Source organism: Sminthopsis crassicaudata, chromosome 1, assembly GCF_048593235.1.
Source record: "Sminthopsis crassicaudata isolate SCR6 chromosome 1, ASM4859323v1, whole genome shotgun sequence".
NCBI lineage: Eukaryota > Metazoa > Chordata > Mammalia > Dasyuromorphia > Dasyuridae > Sminthopsis > Sminthopsis crassicaudata.
Window position 1 is genome coordinate 734,712,949 of NC_133617.1, and position 26,929 is coordinate 734,739,877.

Below are 26,929 nucleotides of genomic sequence, written 5' to 3' on the forward strand. Positions count from 1 at the left end.
GGGTTAATATTTCTATTCTTGTCTATTTTCCATGAGGAAAGTAAGGGAGTAAGATGGTAAGAATTGATAGCTTGTTTAAATAGCTATATCTTAGGTGATGATAATTGAATATAGGGTCTTTTATCTTTATCCTTTCTTTTAAGTCATTAATAATTAGCCCTGTGCTCTAATGTGGTCACTTATCTGACTGTCCTCCAAGTAAGTGGGACATCATCCTATTCTCTGCTCCCCTTCATCCCCTGTTTCTTTCAATGGCACCATATTGCATAAATGTGCTGATCATCTCTTCTTCCTCCTGGCCACACACACTTTGTCAGTTCCTCCGTCCTATCTTCCCAAATTTTTCCTATTTTGGGGAAGTCCCAGCATCCTCTTCCTTGTTGGGGTTTTCCTCCTTTCTCAAGTTACTGCAAAAGTATCTAACTAGTTCCATTTCCTTCATCCTCTGCGCTCTCACCTAGATGCCTAAGGAAGCTTCGGAACCCGCAGCCATCATTACTTCCCTATCATGCCCTTCTTCCTTTTCATCTACAACAACAGGAAATGCCAGTTGGGTGGCATATGAGAGGTGTTTCTCCCTTCCTGGCTCCGATTAGGACTGGCTGCAATAGATCACCACGTTTTCACAGCCTTCCAACTCTGCCCTGGAGACTCTCTCCCCAACCTGAACCAGAAGAAATAGCCAGGTCAGTCCCCACAGGGGTGCTCTTGTTCCTCTTCCACTATTAAAATGGGATCTCCCTGAGGGCAGGGATCAGGCTGTTAGTTTTTTTTTTTTTTTTTTCCCCCTTGGATTGGCATTTTTAGTGCTCAGTTCAGTATACTGTCATTGGATGGTGAATGATAATGATAATGATCTAAGGTAGTGATGATGATAATGATCAAATAGAAAGCCCATTAACTGGACTTTTACAGGTATTATCAAACGGATTATATAACAAGGAAAGAAATGCTCAGAGAAATTAAGTGTTTTAATGACGCTTCCGCAAATAGAAAATGTCCAAGGCAGAATTGGAAGGGGGGGAGGGGGCAATAGCGGAGGGGGAAGGGGTGTGTCCCGCTCTGTAGCACCTGGGACAGGTGAGTCCTGGAGCGGAGTGAGGATTTATCAAGCAGAGGGAGTACTGTCTAATTCGGAGAGAGGAGCATTTCTGTATATAGGGTTTGCGAAATGCTATATTATTATTATTATATTACGGATATAATACGGATAAATAGCTAATATTTGTGTAGCGCTTATTATGCGCCAGGTACTTTAGTTATTACTATTAATGGTAATAAGTAAATCCTTATTTTATACCACTAACAATAACAACAACAAGAGGTAAGTCCTTACCCGGCCAGGCATTTTACAGTTATTATTATTGTTGGTGAGTCCTCATGTGCCAATTATCATTATTGGTAATAATTACGACAAGAACAATAATAAATAAGCCCTTTTGGGGTCAGTTGCTTTCCAGTGATCATTATTATTGATGATGATGATGATAATGGGTAGGGGAAGTCCTTATTATGTGCTTATTATTATTATTGGTAATAATTACTACAACAACAACAACAAGAAGAAGTAAGCTCTTACTATGCGAGGCGCTTTATAGCGATCATTATTATCGGTGATGATCATAATAATAGGTGAGTCCCTAGTATGTGCCAATTATCATGATTGGTGATAATACAAATAAGTCCTCACTATGTGCCGAGCACTTTACGATTATTATCTCATTTAATCCCCATAGCAACTATGAGATGGATGCTATTGTTATTCCCACTTTACAGGTGAGGAAACTGAGGCAGTCAGAAGTTGAGACTCGCCCAGGTCACTCAGCTGACATGTCCGATGCTGAATTTGAACTTGGGTCTTCCTGATTCCAAATCCACCTCCCCGCTTGTTTCGTGCTTTTCAAATGTTGCCCACTTTGATCACCTTTTAGTGATTATTTATCACTATTACAGTTTTCACTCTCAGGCAGGGTACATTTCAGCTCTAAAACCATAAAGGGAACATAATAGATAATGGTGATGATTAAAGTTTATTCATTTCTGTATATTCTTCAGGTAGAACAAAGATATAGGTCATGAGAGCTGAGGAGGTGACTCACACACGTCACAGCAGCAAACCCCCCGCAGGCACCCAGCCGGGGGTACCTGCGGTCTCTGCAGCCTGGGATTTCAGACCGTTATTATTTTCCTTTCCTTGACAGACTTTTAAAATGTTTTGGGTGATCACTTCGATGACTACCTTCTGATTGGGCCACACAGAGAGAGTCTCTGTTTCTATTGGCTCATACGCCTGCTACTCTCCGGGCCTTGCCCCCAGCTTCTCTGGGAGTTGTAGTCCCGCTGTCCCCCGTAGTCCAGGAGCGTGCGTGAGAGCGTGCGTTCGGAGCCCCGGACCTTCCCCTGCCCATCCTCGCTTCGGGTGAGCCTCCCTCCCCGCTCCCTGGGAGTCCCGGTGCGGGGGCGCCCTTCTCCTCCCCCCATGTGGTCCCTCCTGCACTTCCCAGCGCTCAGAGGATCGAAGGTTGGGGTGGGGGATGCACAGCTGAGCTGTCGAGTCTCCTTTCCTTCCCCTTCCATAAGGGGCCGGGGTCTCTCCGAGCATCCCCTGCAGGGGTGTTAGGAGATCGTAGGGGAGCAAAGACCCCCGCCCCACCCTCGTCCGAGCGCGGCCTTGCACGGCCGTAGCGGTCACTCGTGTAAGCCCTTTGTTCTGCGCAGCAGGGCCCTGGCAGTCGGGAATTAGAACTCGGGTCCGAACCTCGTAGATCCGGAGCTGGAAAGGGGCGCGTCTGGTCCGGCGGGCACACCTTTTAGGCGCCTGCTGTGTGCCGGCCACTGTGAGAAGCACTGGGGATGCAAAGGGAGTCAGAGACCAGGTGCAAGCCCAGAGGAGGAAACTGAGCTCCGGCAAGGTTCTGCAGCTCTTATTAAGCGCCTACTGTGTGCGGGGCTGTGAGAAGCGTGGAGGATACCCAGGCAAACGGTGCCCATAAAGTCCCATGGTCCTCCGCTCCTCATCTGTCAATGACAGCTCGGTTTAAATCCCTAAAGTCCTTCCCCTTATGGGTGGGATGTGAGACCCACACATTCTGCTTCTCTGACTGCGATCACCTCGGGAGGTTAGCACAGGACTCTGCACACCGTGGGTGCTTAATAAATGCTAGCTGTTCCTCTTCAGGACTTGTTTTAGGGATACAGGTGGTGACCCTGGGGTGACGTCACCCATCTTCAGGAGGACACGTCCCTGGACTGGAGTGGGGCTATGTGAAGCCAAACTGCCCACTCGGGAAGCCTTTGTTTTAGCCCAGGGGGACGGTCCTCCCAGGAGGGCCTCCTCCTTACTACTCTCCTTTCCCCTCTTCCTGCTTCGAGTCACCCACCTCTGTTCTTCGGGAGGCAGCTGCCCAGCTGGCCGTGGTGCCTGCTGGGAGATGTAGTTCCTGCCTCTGCTCCCTTATGCCCACTCCACTTCAGAACCATGAACAAATACTGCACTGTCTGGCCGTGCGCAGTGCCTGCTGGGAGTTGTGGTCCTGGACCCGGCTAGCTCTGAAGGAGCTACAAGTTCATTGCGCCTAAGGCCAGCCTCGGCCCTCCCCTCCCCAACCCCCCTCCTAGGGGTTATTTTGGGCCTCTTGTTATTTATTACCTAAGGTGTCCTGCCTCAGTCACATCCTGGCCTTACCCCCGGTAGCTCTCGGAGCCAGGATTTCTCAAAAAACAAACAAACAAACAAACAATAAACACATATATGTATAAATATATATATTTATATATACACACATATAGAAAGTATGAAAATTAAAATGTATAGAAATAATATAAATTTATACGGAAATAAATATATGAATATAAATGCATAATATCTAAATATATTTTACGTACATTTTTATTCTACACACAAAACATGTACATATATACACATATTTAATATTTCAGTTAGATTTTTAAAATTAAAATGCATATTTTAACTTACAATTTTTTTTCCTTCTCCCTCCCCACCTCGTGATAAAACATTACAAACAAAAAACGCTTGTAAAGCTTATGTCTTTGAACCCCACATTGAGACTGGGTGCTCCCGGACTTTGAGTTGGAGAAGTTTTGACCTGCATCAGTGGAGAGAATTTCCTCCTCTGGAAGTTTCCTATGTTAGGATGTCTCATTCCTCAATCAAATGATCAATTAATCAAAAAACATCTGTCAGGCACCTGCTATGGGCCAGACCCAGTGCTAAGCACAGTCAATAAAGGAGCTTACAATCTAATGTGTAAAAAGATCTACAAAGCAAGTTGTACATAATACAAATGAATACGAACAGGGAAGGCACTAGAATTAAAAGGGCTTGAAGGAAGCTTCCTGTAAGGTAGGGCTTTAGTTGGGACCTAAAGGAGGCCAGCTAGTGCCCTAGCTGTGTGATCCTGGGCAAGGCACTTAACCTCTCTGCCTCAGTTTCCTTATCTGTCAAATTCGTATTTGGACCCCTTGACCTTGAAGCTATGACCTCATATTTCTAAGAATCTTTTAAACATAAAGAATGCATTTGGGAATGGAAAAGAAAGGAGCATTTTGGGATATGAAGACAAGGATTTTTTTGGGTTATTTTTTCAGATCAAAGAGCTCCTATGTGAAACAGCTTGTACTGATAAGTCTTGAGGTATACAAAGCACTTAAGTTGTAAGAGTGTTATTATCCTCATTTTATAGATAAGCAAACTCTCAAGAGGATAAGGAGCTTAGGGGATAGGCAGGTAGACATCCCAGGAAGCGCCTCTGCTCCATTGAAGTCAGTTTGGGCCAGTGTTCTTAACACCAGTGGGGTCTGTAAACTTGTTTTTTTTTTTTTTTTTCCCTCACTATTTTCAGGGTTGTATTTCTGAATAACAGAAGGATGTTTTGCCACAGCTCCTGGCACATAATAAGCACTTAGTAAATGCTTATAGAATTAAGGACGGATTTACTGATTTCCTGCGTGATTCTGTGTCTTGCTTTATGCCTTTATGATTCCAAGAAGTCCAAAGGATCTCCCCAGTCTGACTAGGGGGTCCAGAAAATTAAAAAAGTGAAGAAACATTGTTTGGGGGAGTAACTCTCCCTATGATTTGCTTTTCCTAGTTTTGTTCTCTTGGTACTATAAATACAGAGGCTCCTCGTGCAATATTTTCCAGGAAAGAAAGTAAGTTTACTGTGATTTTGCAACAGGACTGTTCTTTTTCAGAGCTGATAGCCCAGTTTTTTTGTTAGGAAATGTGGTGTAATTGAGGGTGGTCAAGGACCAGCAGTAAAGAGTAGTTGCTCAACTTGGCATTTAGGAGGTGTTTAATAAATGCTTAATTGTTTAAAATGTTTAATAAATTGACTCCGGCATAAAACAAAACAATTAGATTATAGAGGAAATATTATAGTGAAACAGTTGTCAAAATTAAAATAAAATGATTATGGATATCTCATTTGTGATATGGTGATCAGTTTGGGGAATGACATTTTTAGAAGGACATTGGTCAGGTGGAGAGAGCAACCTGGAGACTTCAGCACTTAGTACAGTGCTTGACACACAGTAGGTGATTAATAAATGCTTGTTGACTTATGGATATCATAGTTTAAGAAGGACATTGATGAGCTGGAGAGTATTCTGAAAAGCAACTAGAATGGAGAAAGACCATGGGTCCTTCTGTTTTCATATCACTGTCTTTATTTATTTATTTTTCCCCCCTGAGGCTGGGGTTAAGTGACTTGCCCAGGGTCACACAGCCAGGAAGTGTTAAGTATCTGAGACCAGATCTGAACTCGGGTCCTCCTGAATTCAGGGCCCGTGCTCTATCCACTGCGCCCCCTAGCTGCCCCCATATCACTGTCTTTAGATTGTAAGTTCTTTGAGGGCAGGGACTTTGTTTTGACTCTTTTTGTATCCCTAGCATTTAGCACAGTGTCTGGAATATAACAGGTGCTTAATAAATGGATGTTGAATTGAATTGAGTGGAAATACTTAGTCATGTCTAGATTTCAGAACAAAAGCCTTGGTGGAAGGGGATTGGCAGGAAGTGATGTTTGTTTTTACAATATGGAGAAGGGAGTACAGTAATTTTTACTGACTCTTGAGGACCACATTTGATGGAGGCCATTTCTAACAAGGCAATTTGGCTTGATTTCAGGGAAGAGGAATTGGGACTTTGCAAAAGTGAGAGGATCTTGTTTGAGAGGTTCGGCCTTTTTGAAAGTCTTCAAATTGGATGTGGGCATTTTTTATTCAGGATTTTATAGTGGGGATTGAATTGAATATTATGGCCTTGTCTCATCCAACTCCCATAATCTGCAGTTCTGGGATCAAGGCTTGGGATGCCTTTGAGGCAAAGAGAAGAAAATAAATCTCCAAAATAAAAACCCTGGATCCTAGGTGTGGATGGTCTCCAATTAAAATTCGGATCTTGTCCTAGGATAATAGTTAGGGTTAAGGGGACCTTCAGGGCCATCTGTTCTCTCCCTTTACTCCCTTCAATTTCCAGAGGAGGAATGCTGAAACCTGGAGGAGTTAAGTGACTTGCCCAGATCATGTAGGATCTGTGGTTAAATCCGGATTCAAACCTGGGTTACCCACTTCCAAGTTCAGTGCAATTTCTGCAGTAACTGCACTTGGTAGGACATTAACAGAGCTACTTCTGTGTACACAGAGATAATTAAATGATCCTCCACTCTCCTGCAGAAGAGATTATTTCTGCATAATTGCATAATAGAGTAATAATTGTGTGCATCTCTAGCTGAATGGTCCTGGGGGCAGTTCACAAGCCATGCTTGGGAAAGGCAGATTTTACTCTGCATTGTCCAGGGTCAAGCAACCAGAAGATAGACTAATGAACCTGAGTGAGCATTCATCAGAGCTCTTGGGCTCCCACCCACGTGTCCTTACTTAGAATATTAGGGCTGGAAAGGACTCTGGAGATTATCCAGCCCATCACGTTCATTGTACAGATAAGGCACCTTGCTCCTCAATTTTCTCTTTTAATCTGGAGCTGAGACCTTTAAATTTGAACCATTATAGGTTATTTCCCCTCTATCATCCAGGAGGCAGTGAAAATCCTTGAGCTCTAAAGCCTGTGATTCTTTGGGGTCATTCTCTCCCCTGGCCTTCAAGGGCTGGCGTCTCTTTGACCGTTCCAATAGCTTTGTCCCATGGGATGTGGGAAATTGATTTCAATATGTCGGGCAGTTGTTCCCTGTTCTAAAGTAATAATAATAATAGCTGACATTTGTAATAATGCTGGAAGGTTTACAAGGTGCATTCCATGTTTTCTCATTTGAGTCCGGCAGCTGCTCTGTGATACAGGCGTGCAGGTATTATTATTCTCATTTTGTCGATAGAGAAACTGACCTTCGCTGAGATTGTGACCGGTAAGTAAGTGACAGAGGCGAGATTTGGATTCAGATCTTATAGCCTCAAGTTAAGCATTCTATGGCACTCTGCCTCTCCATAATAAACTCATGTGGAAACTCATTACCTAACAGACTAATTGAGTTGGTAATTATTGGCTTTACAAAATGACTTACCAATTGGAAAAAATAAAATACTATTTAAAAAATGACCTACCATAGGATGCATTTAATTAGCAAATTCTCACAGAGATAAGAATAGGGATCGCACCTATGGAAAAAAAATATTGTTTAAAAAATGACCTACTATAGGATGCATTTAATTAGCAAATTCTCAGAGATAGGAATAGGGATCGCATCTATGTTTTCATTGATAGAAGGCACTTCCTGTGAGGAAAGGCCCTCTACCAATGCTGGACATCACCTTCTCTATAAGTAAAGTTTTAGACAATTGCCTAGAAAGGTCAAGAAGTAACTGGCCCAGAGCCAAACAGTCGGCATAAATCAGCAGTAGTTCTTAAATTTGGGTCTTCTTGACTTCAAGCCAAGCCCACTAATCCCTTCTCCATATTGCCTCACTAATGGGTATTTAATTGGTACCTGTTGAGTTGAACTAAATTTTAGATAGGTTAAGGACTGGACTCATTTACATCTATGACCCCTTCTGATACTTTGACCATTAGTAGTCAATAGAGTTAGAAGATTTGGTTCTGCTACTTGGCTGACCTTGAACAAGTGAATTAGCTTTTGGAGGGATCAGTGGACCCAACACCTGTGGAAAGAGGGCTAGATTTGACACCCACTGGCCCTGGGTTCAGATGTTGGCCCTGAACATAGATGCTGTGTGAATTCATTTTGCTTCTTGATTATAAGGGGTGATTGGACCCAATGAATTGTAAACTCGTTTTCCTTTCTAAATATCATCTATTTGCTTCCCTTGTGATTTTTGGGCAGGACATTTAACCTAACAGGCTTCGTTTTCTCATCTAAAAATGAGATGTTTGGCTTAGATGACCCTGGAAGTCCCTTCCAGCTAAAAATCAGAAAACTTATAGATGAAAATGGATGCCATACACTCTGTAGCTGTCATTATGACCTATTAATATTTTGTTTGTTGTATATCTGTGAGGTTTAGGACTCCAGTATGTAAATTTAAGCAGCATAGATATAAAAATATATGCCAGTCTATGCAAATGTGTCTCCTTGAAGTGGATGGAAAAATCTGGTAGCCTTAAAATATCCTGGAATATCTATTTTTAAGAGCAGGAATCTGTATCAAGTTTTTAAATTTTTTTTTCCTTGAGTGAAATCTGTCCATTTCACTTGTACACTCATTTTTCTGTTATTGGATGTGGATGGATGGCTTTCTAATAAACTAATGTGGAATAAATTCTGGAAGCCATGAGCATGATCTGAAAGACAAAGTAGCAAGGCAATGATTAGTGGTTGGCCAATTTACCCAAGGTTGTAAAAGTATTCTGTACAACAGGGAGCTGGAGGTAATTACAGACTCACAGAGCAGGAAGGGAAGGGACCTTGTTGGTCTACACCATTCCTGAGCAGCCGTAGAGATGACTCAAGTGGACTCATAGGATCATAGGTCTGGAGACAGAAAGGGACTCATAAATCAGCAAATCCTCCCCTACCTCCATTTTACAGGTGAGAAAACTGAGTTAGTTAAATTGAACAAGGCCATATAGAGTAATTCTTTTGTTTTGGAAATGAATCCCTGCCAGGTTAAAGTTTATTTTTTTCAGGATTCAAGCACAAGTTGTTTTTTAAAATGTTATTATTATTATTATTAATTATTTCAAATCAGTGGTTCTTTCCACTGCACTGCACTGCCAGAATTCTGGGAGAAGATGGATGAGATACTTGGATGGTTTAACTGAACAGGCCTTAAGCCTGGCTACCTAGGTCCTGGACCTCGGAGTCAGTCTTCATCTTAGGTTGCTGTTGTTTTTTAAAGGTTTACTTTTGTCTCTGCTTCCTTTTGGCCACATAACTTAGAAGCCTTAACAAAAAACAAAATAATAACCGAAAACCCCCCCACCAGTTTCCAAAGAAATGGAGTTATCTGCTTGAAGGCACCCAGCCTCCTAGAAGAGGTTTAAATAGTTCTTGAGATCAAATAATAGAACCATTCTTGCCTTTAACAGGGTTGTTAAATTCCACTTCAGAAACCTTTGAAACAAAGACCTTCCCAATAGGCATCCTATTATAGATATTGTTCTTACTTTGAACAGGACTCTTCCCGCCCTCCTCCCTTTTTTTCCTCCATTTCTGGGCATAATAATTAAGCAAATTTGATTTGCTTCATTTCGGGGGCTTTTGGGGCATTGCATGTTCTCTTAAAACTTTTAAACCCTTCTCCCTACCCCCGCTGTGGAAAGAAAATGCGGCCCATGCTTAATGGATATATCTAACTATATATATTTAAAACCTTATATCCTGTGTCCAAGAGTGTTTTTGGCCTGAATTTATATTGCCTGGCATCATAATTCTATTTTTTTCTCCTATTTCCTGGACCGCTGTACTCACCAGGAGGTCATTTCACAGTGTGGTAGCTTTATTTTCCTTCTATGTTAGATCCAGAGAAAGGGATCGCTGGAGACTTTTGCTTGGAGGTTTAATACAATTTTAAAGGTATTTTATGAGCGTGCAAGAAATCTCTTTCATGCTAAATAAGTGGGACTGAAAAAAAAAACCAACAACCCAAACCTGAAAGACTGTGCTTGCAAAAAGCAACTTGGAACATGTTGATGAAATTCTGGAATTTATAAACTCTCTGAGAGTCTTTTTATACATGTTTATTAGTATTCCTTGTTATGGATTTCCCTCTTTTTATTAACAGCCAGATTACCATTAAATTTCAGTAGATCTTGCATTTTCTTGGACCCAGTGCTCTTGGAGCTAAAACCTATCATAGATAATGTTGAGGCTCCAGGGCTCCCTGATGAGGGCTTAATGTACGCATATTTTAGTTGGGCACAGATTGGGAAAGAGTCCGGCTTGCAGTGCTTTAATCACTGAAGTTTGTATATGTGATGAGAATGAAATTTTAATTTGTGCTGGACCAAACCATGCCTCCTATGTCCTCACTATTAAAATAAAAACAAAAAAAAAGTTCATGGTATTTCTAACAGATAAAGCAGCTGGATATACTGGAGATCAAATGAGACCCAAAGATCTAATTGCAAAATGGCAAATCTTAAGATGAAAGGACCTAAAAAACATAATCAATTACACTTATCTCATTGGAGGCTGAAGTGGAGTGTTTGCTTGAGGACCTAGTTCCAAGCTTCCCATCAGAACAATTGCTAAGAAATGATGGTATCTAGGACAACAGATTTACTTCCAAGCTATGCATTTGGGCGAATGATGGGACCATCCACGGCAATGAGTTTGTAATTTATATCCATTTTGTATTTACTTATTGTGAATACGTATCATACTGTAAATGCATCTTCCATTTACATGTCATTCTTCCCACTCCCCACCCTCCATCGATGTAAAATTCTTGAGGGCTCCTCCTACCTTCCCATGCTCCTGATATATCCGTCTCCTTCATTCACTTTATGATCTAACCATACCGATTTTCTTCCGCTTCCTCATGTGACCCATCATCTCCTGTTTCTTCCCTATGACTTTGCCAGCTGTTCCCCAAGCTTTTTCTTAGATTCTCTAGTTTTCCTTGAAAGCCTCAAATGCCATTTCCTTCTGTGTATTTTATACATATTTACTTATGTGTCGACATTTTGTGTCCCCCCATATATTCCATCTGTGCCCCTTTATCTAGCATTTCTTTTACTAAACCTCTAAAACTTTCCAGCTTGTAGGTTCTAAGCTAGAATAATCTTTTAAAGCTCAGGGCTCCCTCACCATTAGAGTAGCCCTAAGCTGTACCATTCATAAGATCTCCTTCAAGGCCCAGTTGACATAAAGATCCATTTGATTATAATTATATTATATAGTATATATAATTATATATATTTATATTTATAATTATAAAATTATTATTTATAATTATAAAAATTAATCAGTCTGTGCTTCATAGATAAGGTTCTGGTCTATAGAGAAGGTGATCACCCAGGTATGCTACTTTTGTATATCTAGTCTTTTTTTTTCCCCATTAAAGGACAATAATTGACATATGGCAGCTCTGGATTATTTCCATGGAGCCTCTTAATTGTCATTTGAAGTACAAAATAAATTCTAGATCACGTCTTGAATCTGTTTCAAGTTCACTGAAAACATTGAAGAATAGGGATAGAAGTTATAGTACAGAGAGTCGATTTTGGTTAAAGTTGGAGGGACATAAATGAGAAAACAAACTAATCTCCAGAACTATAATATTTAAATGACTTCTCATAAACACTTAAGATTCTCATTAGTCCAACATCAGAAAATTATGAATATTAATGTTTGTCATCAAAGAAAAGCTTGAATATCAAAGCAGAGTAAACAACAGTTTTATTTCAAGGATTACATAACAAGAAATGCATTTTAATTGGACACCCCCATCCTCCTCCAAACTCTTTTTATTAAGAATTCTCTCTGGAAAAGTGTCAGATTCTTTGCACCTCATACAACCTACAACAAAAAACAATTTGTACAGGGACATGTAGAGCCTGGGTTATTGGTAGACTTGGTAGTTGGAAGACCATGTTGTGTTAATGTCCACAGACAATGGGCACTGAACCTAAATTACTCCTCCTATACAGGAGGACGACCATCATATGATAGTTCTCATATGATAATTCCAGGATGATTAGGAAACGGAGCATGGGCTTCCTAATTCTTTCCCAATGCGTCTTCTCTCCTTCTGCTATTTTTCTCTTTCCTTATGAGAGTAGTGCCCAATGGTGGGCAAATGTACCTCTCTCCTACCATTATTACCATTACCATCTTTGTCCCTTCTATCTTTCCTAATTTGGTAACAGCAGGGAAGAGGAGTTAGGATAAAGAGAGCTCATGGGAAGAAGTCAGGATGACACAGTGGAAAGAACACTTGAATTCAGAATCAGGGGACCTATGTTCTAATCCTGGAGCGGTATTGCATCATTCTGTGATCTTGGATTATTCAATTAGTATTCTGGGTATTTTTTTTGTCATCTCCATGAGGAGGTGATTGGAATAAACAGTCTCTAAATTAGTGGATAGATTGCCAATCCTGGAGACAGGAAGATGAATTCAGCTCCAGCTTCTGACAATTACTAGCTGTATGATTCTGGGCAAGTCACTCAGCCATGTTTGCCTCAATTTTCTTATCTGTGAAATGAGCTGGAGAAGGAAATGGTAAACTACTCAAGAATCTTTGCCAAGAAAACCACAAGTTTAGTTATAAAAAGTAGACATGATTGACAAATGATTGAACAGCCATTCTCCAGCTGATGGGCATCCACTCAGTTTCCAGTTTCTTACCTCTATGAAAAGGCTGCCACAAACATTTTTGCACATACAGGTCCCTTTCCTTTTTTAAGATCTCTTTGGGATACAAGCCCAGTAGAAACAGTGCTGGACCAAAGGGTATGCACAGTTTGATAACTCTTTTGGACATAATTCCAAATTGTTCTTTAAAATGGTTGAATCAGTTCACAACTCCACCAACAATGTATTATATCCTTCCAACATTTAATCACTTATCTTTTCCTGTCATCTTAGCCAATCTGTGAAGTGGTACCTCCGAGTTGTTTTAATGTGCATTTCTTTGATCAATAGTGATTTAGGGCATTTTTTTCATATGGTTTCAATTTCTTCATCTGAAAATTGTCTGTTCATATACTTTGACCATTTATCAATTGGAGAATAGCTTGTATCCTTATAAATTTGAGTCAGTTTTCTATAATTTTTTTAGAAATGAGGCATCAGAAACCTTAGATGTAAAATTTTCCCCTAGTTTTCTGCTTCCCTTCAGATCTTGGCTGCATTAATTTTGTTTGTACAAAACTTTTTAAACAGTGGTCCTCAAACTTTTTAAATAGGGGGCCAGTTCACTGTCCCTCAGACTGTTGGAGGACCGGACTATAGTAAAAACAAAAGCTCACACTCTGTCTCCACCCCTCAGCTCATTTGCCATATCCTGGTGGCAACGGGTTGCATCTGGCCTGTGGGCCATAGTTTGAGAACCCCTGGGTTCTTTTAAATTTAATATAATCAGAATTATCCCTTTTGCATTTCATAATGTTCTTTAGTTCTTCTTTGGCCATAAATTCCTTCCTACTCCATAGATCTGAGAGGTGTACTATCCCTTGTTCACTTAATTTACTTAAAGTATCACCCTTTATACCTAAAACATGAACCTATTTCTACCTTATTTTGCTACAGAGTGCTCATCTAATAGGTTCTTAATAAATGGTTCTTGATTATTTATTTGCATTGTATTAAAATCTCATTCTTACCTTGTGATCGCCACAAACATAATTAAATGATTTTTACATTTTCACTCAGCCTTGTGATCTGGACTTTTCTTACTTCTGGTGAGAAAACTTCCTCTCACAGTGTAAATCATCTATTAACCTCTGATGATTTTAGAGAGTTTTCTGAGAAATTACACGACTTCTACAAGGTCACACTTCCAGCAGGTGTTGAAGGTAGGCAGTCTTTCAAATTCTGGGGAAAGCTTTCTATCCATCACAACAGAATCCCTCTCAAATAATGATAAAATAAGTTCTTGAAAATCAGCTACAGCATGTAACAAAAGTTCATGGTTTCATATAAAATCCTCTTTTTTTGTTCCCTGTACATTGAAATGTTTGAGTTTGTTGATGGTTGTTAAATTCAATAATTTATATTCTTAACTTGTGTTTTTGATGTGCTGAATCCTCACTACACCAGCATTCTGAGGATCCATACCCTGGAAATGAATATGTTACAATGAAATCTTTCTAGCATTTGTGTTAACTAAACCCCCTTGGAGAGAATTCTATATTAGACCCACTCCATAGGATTGTAGCCTGAAGTATTCTTTATAAATAATTCTATATATATATATATAATGTACTGCCCCTTTTCTGTGTGAACAGATTGGTTACTGAAAGGGGCAGAACAAGAACCTTTGTATTTTTAAAAAACTGATAAAGTCTATTTGTAAAGAACATTTTTCCTCTGTCCCTCTCTTTCCTCTCCTACTGCTTTCTCCCTCTTTTCCTCCTTCCTTCCTTCCTTCCTTCCTTCCTTCCTTCCTTCCTTCCTTCCTTCCTTCCTTCCTTCCTTCCTTCCTTCCTTCCTTCCTTCCTTCCTTCCTTCCTTCCTTCCTTCCTTCCTTCCTTCCTTCCTTCCTTCCTTCCTTCCTTCCTTCCTTCCTTTTTCCCAGTATTAAATGACTTGCTCAGGGTAATATAGCTAGTAAGCAACCCCTTTTTCTCAGACAAAATGTGAAGGAGAGACATAGACTGTAAGGAGAACCGGATAGGGGGTTTGTCCCTTAGATGGATGTCCTGAGAGCACCTTTTTGAAGACCCCAGGGCATTGTGGTCCCTTAACTTATTTGCAGGCAATGTTTTTAGAGATGGATAACTTACAGTCAAGTGATAAATCAAATAACTATATACCATGGTGGGGAGATTTAATAAGGATTGCTGGATTTATAACTAAAATAAACATGGATTTCTTTAATTTAATCCACAAGGGGTAGGTGAACTCCTGACCACTTGAAGGCCTTGATTGAGGGTAGTGTGGCAAACTCAGCTGGAGGTAGCTGAGTAGGTAGAAACCAGTGGGAGATAGGAAGATGAGAGCCTGCTGTTTGGTTGAGCAGCATTGTTCTGATGATTAGCTGAAGCAGTGATTGGGAAGCTCATTAAAAGAGAGTTGAATTTTTCTGTGTTTTTGAGCTATTGCCCTCCATTGCCACCTCTACTTGGAAAGAGATGAGACTTCAGAGGTGTCTGATTGTTCTTTATCACCTTATTTGTTTTGAGGAGAAAAAGAGAAGAAAAGATACATTTGCATTTATTTTACTGTAAAGAAAGCTCTCCTTTGCCATAATAAGGTGACTGGATAAAGTAGAATCCTGTGGAGTAAAGAGCTGGTTGGGCTTGTCTGTATTGTCCAGAGAATTTTCTTGTGAGCTTCACTTGGCTTTAATAATAACCTGACATTTTGCCCTATCCTATAGGGCAAAATACAGTTCTGTTCATTAAGCTCTAAGGAGCTAGTTTAAGGAGCTTTGCAGTAATCTATCCTGGGAAAGAACATCTTTTCACTGAAAGGGTTAACAATTCTCACCCTCACCTGATGAGGGTGTCAGTGAGTGAAAATAGCTCAACAGTAGAAGAAGAGGGGCTTTGCTAATCTGAACAATGAAAAGAATCAGAAGGGAAGAAGTAGCAGAGAAGTGATGTCATGTGTGTCTGTTGTTCCTGAAGGGGCCAAATAAGGCCTGCAGGACCATGGTGAGTTCCTATAGCTTTCATCACTCATGTGCTTCCCTGATAGGCTTCTGCATAGACTTATTCTCCCTTAGGGACAATGAGTGCATTGGTAGCTAAGAATGACCCAAGTTTATGGGTAGACTGGACTGTTCTTTTCTGTTTTGTTTAGTTCTGCAACTGCGTGTGATCAAGTAAAGGTGTCATTTATTGCTTTTGTCTTCTTGTTAGATTTATATAACTTTTATACAACTGAGTCAATATCATCATGCTGAATGATTTTTGTATAAATGGGAAACACCAGTGGGAACTCAGAAATTACAATGGTGAGTAGGAGAAGTGCATTTCCTCTACAACTGGCTTATAGGATTCTGAAAGAATTTTAGCCATGGCTCCTTGGTGGTAATTTCTCTCTGGATACTTCCGAACTGCCATCAGGGAGAGAAACTGAGGAAAGAAAACCATCTCAGAGAATGAGAGTAAGGGTTTGGGGAGACTCTGTATCATTCTCTTGCCAAGAATATATCCATTTCATCAAATATCCAATTTGATATTTAAAACAAGATGGTAGATTCCTATACACAATAAAGGAATATAATGTTTTCTCAGCATGACAATACCAAAATTTTATTTTATGGCATTAAAAAGTACCTACAATGATATCATATTTTAATGCAAATTTCTTTGAAAATCCACATATATACATCTTTACCATAGTTTTATGTCAGTTTAACTTTTGACTGTGTCCACTTATTTTTAAAAGAGAAAAAATGAATGAAATTTTATCTTTTATTTCAATATTCAGTCAGATAATAGGAATAAATTTGGGTTATTAACTCCTTGAGGAGAGTCTCTGTTTGATTTTGTCACTGTTTCTCTAGAACATATCAGGGATCATGGATGGAAGGAGAGTGGAGAAGATGTGGATGGAGGATGATTGACCATGTGGGTTTCCAAGATTTATTGGTCCATCATTACTAATCTTTGGGGGGAATAATGCTTTTTATCCCCTTAGTAAAACCATTCTTTTTCTTCCTGGCTTATTTTAAAGACGCATATGTGCAGTTAAACAGGCTTTTCTGAACCAGGTAAACAATGGCACAAGCAGCTGGGTTTTTAAGTTTTCTAGCCCAGCTGCCACTGCAGTTGCATTTTTTTCAAATCCAATTAGAGTGTCCCCATGTGTTGGTATCCTGACAACTGTCTGGAGTACATAAAGAGAATTGTATATGGCAGGTCGGTGTTTTTGGCGCCTCTTTCTATTTTGCCCTCCCATCTCGCCCCTTCTCCTCACAGTTTGGGACACAGCCTTTCAGTTTGGATAAACATCAACTCAACACCTAATGCTGAAGCTCGCAGAATCCCAGACTGTCAGGTCTGTAATGGACCGCACCAGCCTTCTAGTACAACTCATAGCTCTACCACGGGTCCAACAAGTGGCCATTCACTGCTTGAGGACCTATAATGAGATGGAGCCTGCCAAGGCAGCCAATATATTCTGCCTTTGGGCAGCTTGAATTGTTCAACATTTTTTTTCTTTTCTTTAGGTCTAAATGGATTTTAAACAATGACTGGATCCCTTCTTCTCAGATATATTGCAGAGGGGATTTTTCCTCATGTCGGGGTTGGATCAGACTCTCTTAAGTCCCTTCCAATTCTAATCACCCATGATTCTGTGAGAAATCTGCCTCTTGGTCATTTCTACTGGTCATTCCTATTCCACTCTTTGGGAAGTTGTGGCAGAAGTGTAGGAAGACATGAACCTGTATTGTAGAACATTCACACATGGAAGGAGCATGAGAATTGAAGTCAAAAGATCTAGGTTTAAAAACTGGGATTTATCACTGATTACCTGTGGCTTTTAAGGTAAATTACTTCCTTTTGCCTCAGTTTCCTTGTCTGTAAAATGAGGACTGCAAACTTAATGACCTTTATGGTTTCCTTTAGCTCTAAATTTATGGTCCTGCTAAAAACAATGGCCATAAGAGCTGATCATTGATAATAATGATCATAATAGCCACAGTTTGTGAAGTGATTATTCTAGATATGACCTCGGTTTTTTTTACATGAGGAAACTGAAGTTCAAAGAGAAAGTGGCTTGCTCATATTCACACAACTAATAATCCATTCCCTCTATTTTATAGCTAGTATATATAAATAAATAAAATAATTTCATAAAACTAAGGCCCAAATAGAGACTGTGACTTGTCCTAAGTCACTCAGAGAATGTCAGAGATAGGCTTTTGAAGCTCCTCTATCCAAGGTTTTTTTGTATTAATGGAAAGGTCATTGGTCCTAAAGTCCCTAAAGTCAAAACTTCATCTTAATACTCCTGAAGAACCTGGATGGGTGACAAACCTCCTTCTCATTGGAAATAGCTCTTTTTTGTATCTCTGATAACATTTGAATGGTCTGTTTCTAGTCCAAGTTCATAGGATTATAGATTGAGGGCTGGAAGGGATGTTAACTTGCTGTGTGAATATGGATAGTGAGTCTTTTCTTATCCATAACAGGAGGGGACTGAATTAGACTTTTAGCTCTAATGTTTTATGGTTTTTGGATGGTGAACTGCATTCAGGGTAGTGCTGGGCAAGTGATGCATGTATTGTGTGTGTGCACACATGCATGTACATGTCTGGGGAGGGAATTTCTCATGGGTGCAATGGTTTAGTTCCTTGCATGTAGTTGGTGTCTGGCCCTGGGGAGATGGGGTTCCCAAAGATGGAGAGGTGACAATTCTAGTTGTGTCAGGCTATTTGCCTGACACTTAGTAGGTACTTAATAAATACTTCTTTCTTTCCCTTCCCTTTGGTTGAGTTGATATCTGGGCCCTTATTCCTTCTGCTTGTGGGTCTTAGTCTAGTCTCTTAAGAGAGATTTCCTTGATAAAGGAAACTGTTAACCAATACAGGTCAGACCTCTGCAACTTATAGGTTGGAGACTTGTCTGGAGCACTAAGAGATTTAATAGCTTTCCAGGACTGCTCAGATAGTTATATGTCAGCTGGGTACTAAACCCAGATCTCTCTCTCCCTTTCTTCCATAAAACTCAGCTTAGAGATGATGTTGTAGGGCATTTGTATTCTCGCTACTACTAAAGCAACTGCTTGGCCATTTCTACTGGTCATTCCTATTCCACTCTTTGGGAAGTTGTAGCAGAAGTGTAGGAAGACATGAACCTGTATTGTAGAACATTCACACATGGAACGAGCATGAGATTTGAAGTCAAAAGATCTAGGTTTAAAAACTGGGATTTATCACTGATTACCTGTGGCTTTTAAGGTAAGTTACTTCCTTTTGCCTCAGTTTCCTTGTCAGGAAGACTTCAATCAGACTCCTAGGACCTAGGCGTAGGTACCCCTCGGCAAGCTGGATGGGCGATAGCCAGACTGGCCCCTTTTTGTTTTGGGTAGGACAGTTAGGCATAAAGAGCTTCTGCTCACTGATCAGTATGAGTTGGGAAGGAAACGTTAGAAGCTGTGTAATGATACTGCAGGCAATAAAATTTAGGACCTTCCAAATCTCTTGCAAGACACAACCCAGTGGCTCAAATTATACAACAAAAACTTACTTTCATTCAAAAGCGAACACAGGCTAAATCCCTGCACTATAAATACAGGCCCCAAAGTAGCCTTGATAATTCAACAAATAAGCTGGATGGTTACCAAGCCATTATCTCAGACAGGAATATTGCCCACAACCCTCCAGACTTTACATTGCTCCATAAACATTTAAAAATGTTTTTAATGCATGTTTTCATGTCATGATCTCCAATCTACCTGAAATGAAAACTTTCAAAAAATAGAATTCTTCCATACCTTTGTGGCACTAAGGATGAAATAAGTTTCATTCTTGTTGTCCTTGTCAGCTTCTGGGGCTGTCCCAAAAACACTTCCCATGAGCCTCTATCACAATGGCTTTATTCAGTTACAAAAAGCAGCTTATTTTAGCTATTTTTGCTGTAGTCTGCGAAACATTAAGTATCAAAGAATTAACAGTAAAATAGTAACTTGCCCCACAATGTTTCCATCATAGTCCTATTGAAAAAGATAAGAAGAATGAGATGATGCTAGTAAGAAGTGACATGTATTTATTGCTTGATTCTTTGCAAATTCCTTTATAGGTATGCTCAGTTGATGTTCACAATGACTCTTTGAGTTAGGTACTATGAGAATTATTTGTGTTTAGAGAAAACAGGGATTTGAGAGTTTACCTTAATTTTTCTCTTAAGGCCCCTTGATGGATTTTGATCCAGAAGGGGACCTTAGAGGTCACCTCACCCAGCTGTCTTATTTTACAGAGGGGGAAACTGAGGATCACAAAATAGAATAATTTGCCTAAGGTCATAAAGGTAGCATATGACAGACCTTAGATTTTTTTTTTATTATATATATATATATATATATTTTATATTATCCCTTGTATTCATTTTTCCAAATTACCCCCCTTCCCTCTATTCCCTCCCCCCGACGACAGGCAATACCATACATTTTACATGTGTTACAATATAGTCTAGGTACAATACATGTGTGTGAATATCATTTTCTTGTTGCACAATAAACATTAGAATCCGAAGGTACATGCAACCTGGGCAGACAGATATTAGTGCTATCAATTTACATTCCCCTCCCAGTGTTTCTTCTCTGGGTGTAGCTGTTTCTGTCCATCATTGATCAACTGGAAGTGAGTTGGCTCTTCTTTATGTTGAAGATTTCCACTTCCATCAGAATACATCCTCATACAGTATTGTTGTTGAAGTGTACAGTGATCTTCTGGTTCTGCTCATTTCACTCAGCATCAGTTGATTTAAGTCTCTCCAGGCCTCTCTATATTCCTCCTGCTGGTCATTTCTTACCGAGCAATAATATTCCATAACCTTCATATACCACAATTTACCCAACCATTCTCCAACTGATGGACATCCATTCATCTTCCAGTTTCTAGCTACAACAAACATTTTGGCACATATATGTCTCTTTCCGCTCTTTAGTATTTCTTTGGGATATAATCCCAGTAGTAGCGCTGCTGGGTCAAAGGGTATGCACAGTTTGATAACTTTTTGGGCATAATTCCAGATTGCTCTCCAGAATGGCTGGATTCTTTCGCAACTCCACCAGCAATGTATTAGTGTCCCAATTTCCCCACATCCCCTCCAACATTTGTCATTATTTGTTCCTGTCATCTTAGCCAATCTGACAGGTGTGTCAGACCTTAGATTTGAACCTACTCTCCACTTAAACTAGTCTTATATTATAGTTCCTAAATACTGGAAATCACCTATTTTCACTTACTCTTTTAAAAAACATTTTCAGGCTAAATAAGAATAGTTCCTTCAGTTGTTCAGCATAAGAGATGATTTCCAGGCCCCTCATCCTTTTGATTGCTTTCCTCTGGATGGATTTTGTTGCATGGTATTCAAAATTTAATTCTATTTGAAGGTTGACTAGGGAAGAGCACAGTGAGACTCTTTCCAGCTTCTAAATGGCCTGTTTCTCTAAATGTAGCCCAAGATTGTACTAGTTCATTGTGTGACTTCTTCATCCTCTTGAGCACTTGTTAAAAATACATAAATGGAATGACTAGCTAGCTAATGTTATCACAGAGATGTCCCATTGCTTCTGGTCTCTTACCATGTCCTTGCCTTTTGAGGACCAAATTCAGCCCTCGTTTATATGAATATACCAGTTTTATTGATGTAATTTTTTGCAGATGAATTCTGGTTTCGGAAAAGGAATCAAATATCACAGTCTGGGTTGAAAGGAAATAATTAAAAGAGGTAAGCATCCTCATGATTAAATCCTGTTTCCATTTTCCTTTCAATCCAGTTTGTTGAAGAACCCATGAAGGAAAAGTTACATATTGTCTGATGAGTAATTATCCAAAAAAATTTCCTACAATAACAAATAATGATGTTCTGACAAAATATTAGAGAAAAGAGCATTTTTTTCTTCTTAATTACACTGTTTGAGGCATGTAGTTGATACACTGTTTTCTCTTTTAAAAAATCATATGCCAACTATTTTTGATAATTTAGATATACTGATGCCCTCAATAATTTTATATTCTGGGTGTTGTGTGTATTACAACTATTCATTGCTGTCAAAGCATAATTTAAACATAACCCATGCAATTAAACTAGTACAGTCATAATACATCTTAAGATTTGAAGTAAAGGTATATTGATGTACAATGACTGTAAATGTGCGATGAATTAGGCCCAGAGTTGAACAGAAGAAGAGCAGTCTGGATTGCCACTGAGAAACTGTGTGCTGCTTTGAATGGCCACCCACTTTTTCATGAAATGAATGAAGGCTGTTCTTTTTGAGAACAGTGTTCTTCTGGGATGCTCTCATATCTTGTTAGTCATGCAGCAATACAGTCTGTGAAGAACTAAAGATGTGGGTGACCCAAAGGCCACTGAATGGAGAGGCCCATTGTGGGCAAGAATAGGCTGTAACTTATTACCACTGAAGAGTTGTTCGGAAGAACTGGCCAAAAGGATGTCATTAAGGAGAGATGTGAAAAGAAAAGGGGGTGAATTAGTCATGTGGTAAGGGAAGAGATAATTGATAGATGACCTCATGTTTTTCATTGATATCTTTGTTTTGTTTCTTTTTTAATAATTTTTTTTAGTTAACAAGCATTTCTTTTCATCTCTCTTCCTTTCCTTCCTACTGAAAAACAAAGTCAGACAGAATAAATTCTCTTATTATTGGCCATGTCCATAATTGTGTTTCATTCTATAGGTTTAGTTTGTTGCCACACTTTTGTTCCTATCTTCATAATATGTATAGAAAGATCCATAGTGCATTAAATGGATTCTCATTGGAGAATTTATTTGATATTAGGGTGAACTTATATTAAGTGCTTGGAGCACAGTGGGTGCCTAATCAGTGTGTGCTGGTTGATTGACTTAAATAGTAGTTTCATAAGGTGAAAAGATGTGGATAGGTTACAAATGGTACCATTGAAGAGAGCGCACACATTGATGGAAGGACTTCAATTGACATCTCATCTCTAATACTATGTGTGTAACCTTGGTCAAGCCATTCAACCAGAAGCACATAGTTTGTGTAGCACTTAGAGTACTTCATTCTCTGAAGTCAGGAGTATTAGAATTCGAATTCTGCCTCAAACAATGGCTTTTTTGCCTCTGTCAGCCTCAATTTCCTCATCCATAAAATGAACATTTTATTCTATGGCCTCTCATGTTTATTTCAGCTCTACCTCTGTTATCTTAAGAACTTCTTTAGGTCTTAGTTTCCTCATCTGTAAAGTTCTAGATTGATTGTCCTGTGGTCTGCCAAAATATGGAAATTCTTTAATAGTTTAATATGATTAATGAAAAGATATGATATTCTTTATGAGGTAGGTTATAGTGAGGATTCTTTTGGTGTTTGGGTTGGACTTAGTGGGAGGGCAGGTAGAGTAAGGGAAGGGAATGATCATTAATGTAACACTTTCTACATGCTGGGTGCCATCTAAACTCTTATATAAAAATCTCAGTTTTATCTCGACAACATCCCTAGGATATAGGTACTCTTATTAGCCACATAGTATTGTTAAGAAAACAGACAGAGGTTAACTGACTGGCTCAGGATCTCCCAAATAGGAAGTATCTGAGTCTAGATTTGAATTCAAATCTTCTTGATTCTAGCCTCAATTCCAGGATGATTGTTGAAGTTATATCACGTCAACAAGCATTTTATTAAGCGCTGAACTATATGCCAGGCACTATGCTCAGCTCTGATCAACTGAAGTCCCTTCCCAATGTTCAAATTCTTTTTTTTTTTTTTGGATTTTTGGATAATAATTAAGATTAATTTTAGTTAGTTCATCTTGTGAAAGATGGGCCTCAGAGATATGGAGGGCTTTGTCTTTTAAATTTCTTGAGTTTTTATTTTGAAGATTTAAAAATAAAGGTACCTAGAAAGATATTCTGATTTGGTTAATTTTATGAAAAACCTTGGAACAATCACAACCTTATGGTTGTGATGGCTTATATTATAGAAGACAAGTTTAGGAGGAAGTCACTTAGGTAATCCATCCCAATACAGGATGCTTGAATTTTTCCCATATAGGTAGGAGATTGATGGTCACTTGAGTTACTTTACTTGATTGTCACCAAATGAGATCACCAAAAGAGAAAATGTTATCAGCATTCTGTTTGGGGGCATCTCGGTGTCTGACTCCATTTTCTGTAATAATTTTGCTTCTCATTGTCGGAAGTTCTTGGATTCTTACAAGCAGAATTTTCTGGTAAGTCTCTTATCACAGAGAAACAAACCAATTAAGCAAAACTGACTTTATCTGACAGCATCTTCAGCAAGTCATACTTGAAATCTTCTTCCTCTCTAAGGAGAAGGAGAGGGAGGTGATTTTCATAACACAAGTTTCAACTCTGCTTTTTTTTTTTTTTTTAATGTACTTTATATTGTGTTCCTGCTGTTGCTTACTTCATTTTAATCACTTCATGCAAGTCTTTCCATATTTCTCTGAACTCTTTGTATTTGTTATTTTTTTTCTGTATTCCTGTTCATATAGTACAATTTGGTCAGCTTAACCTAATCAATAAGTAGCCATTTTTATTGTTCTGCCCCAAATGCTATTGCAAATATTTTGGGTCATATGAGATCTTTCATTTGGCCTTTGCCTTTCGTAGAGTACGTGTCTTCAACTGAACTTTCATTGTTCTATAGAGGACACAAGTACTATTTCTTATCATCATCATTATCATCAACAATCAATCTTCTAATCTCTTGGAGCAACAGTCTGGATGTTTTATTTGATCTCTCACTTTCCCTCACCCCATATATTTAATCAGTTTCCAAATCTTGCTATTATGAGACTCTTGATTTCCTTCCTTTGCTCTCTCCCAGCTCTGATCCATCTTCCACATAACTACCAAAGTGGTTTTCCATAAGCACCAATCTTACTATGTTCTAACTCCTATTCAATAAACTGTTCTGGCTTCTTACTGCTTTTAGGGTAAAATAGAAACTCCTACTTGGCTTTCAAAATCCCAGAATCTCCCATATCTCATCTCCATGTCTTTTTTCTGGTCATACCATATTAACAGAATGTACTTTCTTCCCATATGGAGTCCCTTACTTCTCTCAGGAGGTAGTTCAAGCAAACTTCTACATAAAAGTCTCTCCTGATCAATCATCCCCATCCCTCCAATTTCTGGTGTTCTCTGTCTCTTAAAACCTCAAGGTAGTTTAAAAATTTATTCTGCATGTGCTTATCCTCTATATGCTTTATATAAATGTGTATATGTCTTCAGAAGTAGAATGCAAACTCCTCGAAAGCATTGTTTCCTTTTTTCTCTTGGTATGTCGAGCATCTAGCACCGTGTCTGGTATACACTAATAAATCCCTGATGATTGATTAATTGATAATGAACTCTTTGGTTTAGATGATAGGAAAAATTTAAGCAGTTCTCTCTAGCAAAGCTGTATTTATTTTAGCATTTGGGATTATTACTAATGAGTCATCACCTTCCTTGTCTTTGGACACACATCCCACAGTAGGTAGAGCTGAGTGTATCTGTTTCCTTCCTAGGGAAGAAAATGCTTTTAGTATTCTAGATCAATATGTTTTAAAAAATTGGAAATGTGCTATGAAAAGCCATTAAGTAAAGGGAATCAGCTGCCCTTGAGTTCAGGATTAGAAGAAAAATCATCTCCGACTCCTCTGATATTTCGAATTTCACAACTTCAATTCGGGTGAATATCAGATCACGATATGTCATTGACACCATTTCTCAGATTGTGTGATTCTGTAGATAGATATTGGGACTTAGAGCTTTTTTAGCTAACAGGAAGCTTTTTGCTTAACTTTGGTTAAAGGCAGCAGCATCGTAATGAGACGAGATAGAATTCTACTGTTTTTCAGTCATGACTTTGTTAGGTTTTGAGGTGGCCTTAGAATCACTTAGGCGAATGGAACTCTCAAGCCCCATAACTGCCAGATTGCTTTATCTAATTTATGAAACAGAGGCAAAAGGAATCAACAGTAAACCTCCATTTACTGTTATTAGATTAGCCATTACTGAAGCCACAGAAATCATATAACCCTTTACTTTGTGCTCCCTTGAATTTGGTTATTACACATTGATGGAACTTTCGTTTAGCCAAATGCCGTTGTTTACAATGAGAAGCCTGTTAACTCCTTTGGGTTCTGAATTTACTGTAGCCATTCTGGCTGTAGCCTCAAAGGCACTTAAAAACTAAGGGATTCTGTTCATTTGTAGAGAGACAGAGAGAGACAGAGAGAGACAGAGAGACAGTGACAGACAGACAGTGACAGACAGACAGAGAGAGAGAGAGAGAGAGAGAGAGAGAGAGAGAGAGAGAGAGAGAGGGAGAGAGGAGAGATATAAAACAAAACAAAGATCCTGGTGTTCTAGTTTATGGATATGTTCCCATTGCGTTGATCATTCTCTTTTCTTAGATGGAAACTCATAATAGCTTAGGTGGAAACTTGTGAGAATTGAGTCACTGACCCACTAACATCATCCTTGTTTCCAGCATTGCTCTCTGCTCTGTCTCTCCCTTCTATTTCCTTCATCCTCTCTGTGGCTCTCCTTCCTTCCCTCTCCAGTGCCATCTCTTGTGAGCCTGGACACAACAGCATTTGTGCTTTGGTCATTCTTCCTCCAGAGATAATTTCTTTTCATCCCTTTACAACATTGTGGCTGTTTCCTTTGTTCCTATTACAAGTAGGATCTAGTCCCAGTTAATCTACAAAAAATGAAGCAAAGTACATGACTAACTTCACAAGGATTATCTCCAATTTATGTGACCTAAAAAGAAACTATGTTCACATTGTCATTTAGAATATTTTAGTGCTTGATATTGTCATTTCCCCAGGTACAATACTCAGTCCCAAATTGCCAATATACTGTCCAGGTAAAGAATCAATGATCTCTATGTCTGGTCTCCCCAGAGTCCTGTCAATGGATGATGTCAGTTTTACTTTTCCAAAGGGAATGAATATATCTCAGAGTGACTGGTCAATAAGTATTGTTCCCATGCCATCTCTTCCCCTCAAATATACATAATGTTATTGTCATAGGATGGTACAGCATATTATATGTGTGTCAGGACTGGCTTGTTTCGTAGTTCAAAGGATTGTGGGAGACAGAACTTTTTTTTTAAAGGGATGGCCAATTGAGATCTCCCTAGAATCTTTG

The 26,929-nt window shown here is 39.2% G+C and overlaps 1 protein-coding gene across 5 annotated transcripts in view; it reads left to right on the plus strand.

Annotated features, from left to right (window-relative positions):
• The first annotated feature begins 619 nt into the window (after positions 1-619).
• FHIT (fragile histidine triad diadenosine triphosphatase) overlaps positions 620-26,929 on the plus strand; it is a 1,538,293-nt gene continuing 1,511,983 nt past the window's right edge. For 4 of the 5 annotated variants that reach the window (XM_074284231.1, XM_074284238.1, XM_074284230.1 and 1 more), the window contains exon 1: positions 2,347-2,419. The gene's annotated coding sequence lies outside the window, so the exon portion shown is untranslated. Of the gene's footprint in view, positions 687-2,346; positions 2,420-26,929 lie in introns of those variants that run through there. The other variant, XM_074284234.1, reaches the window with a different exon arrangement.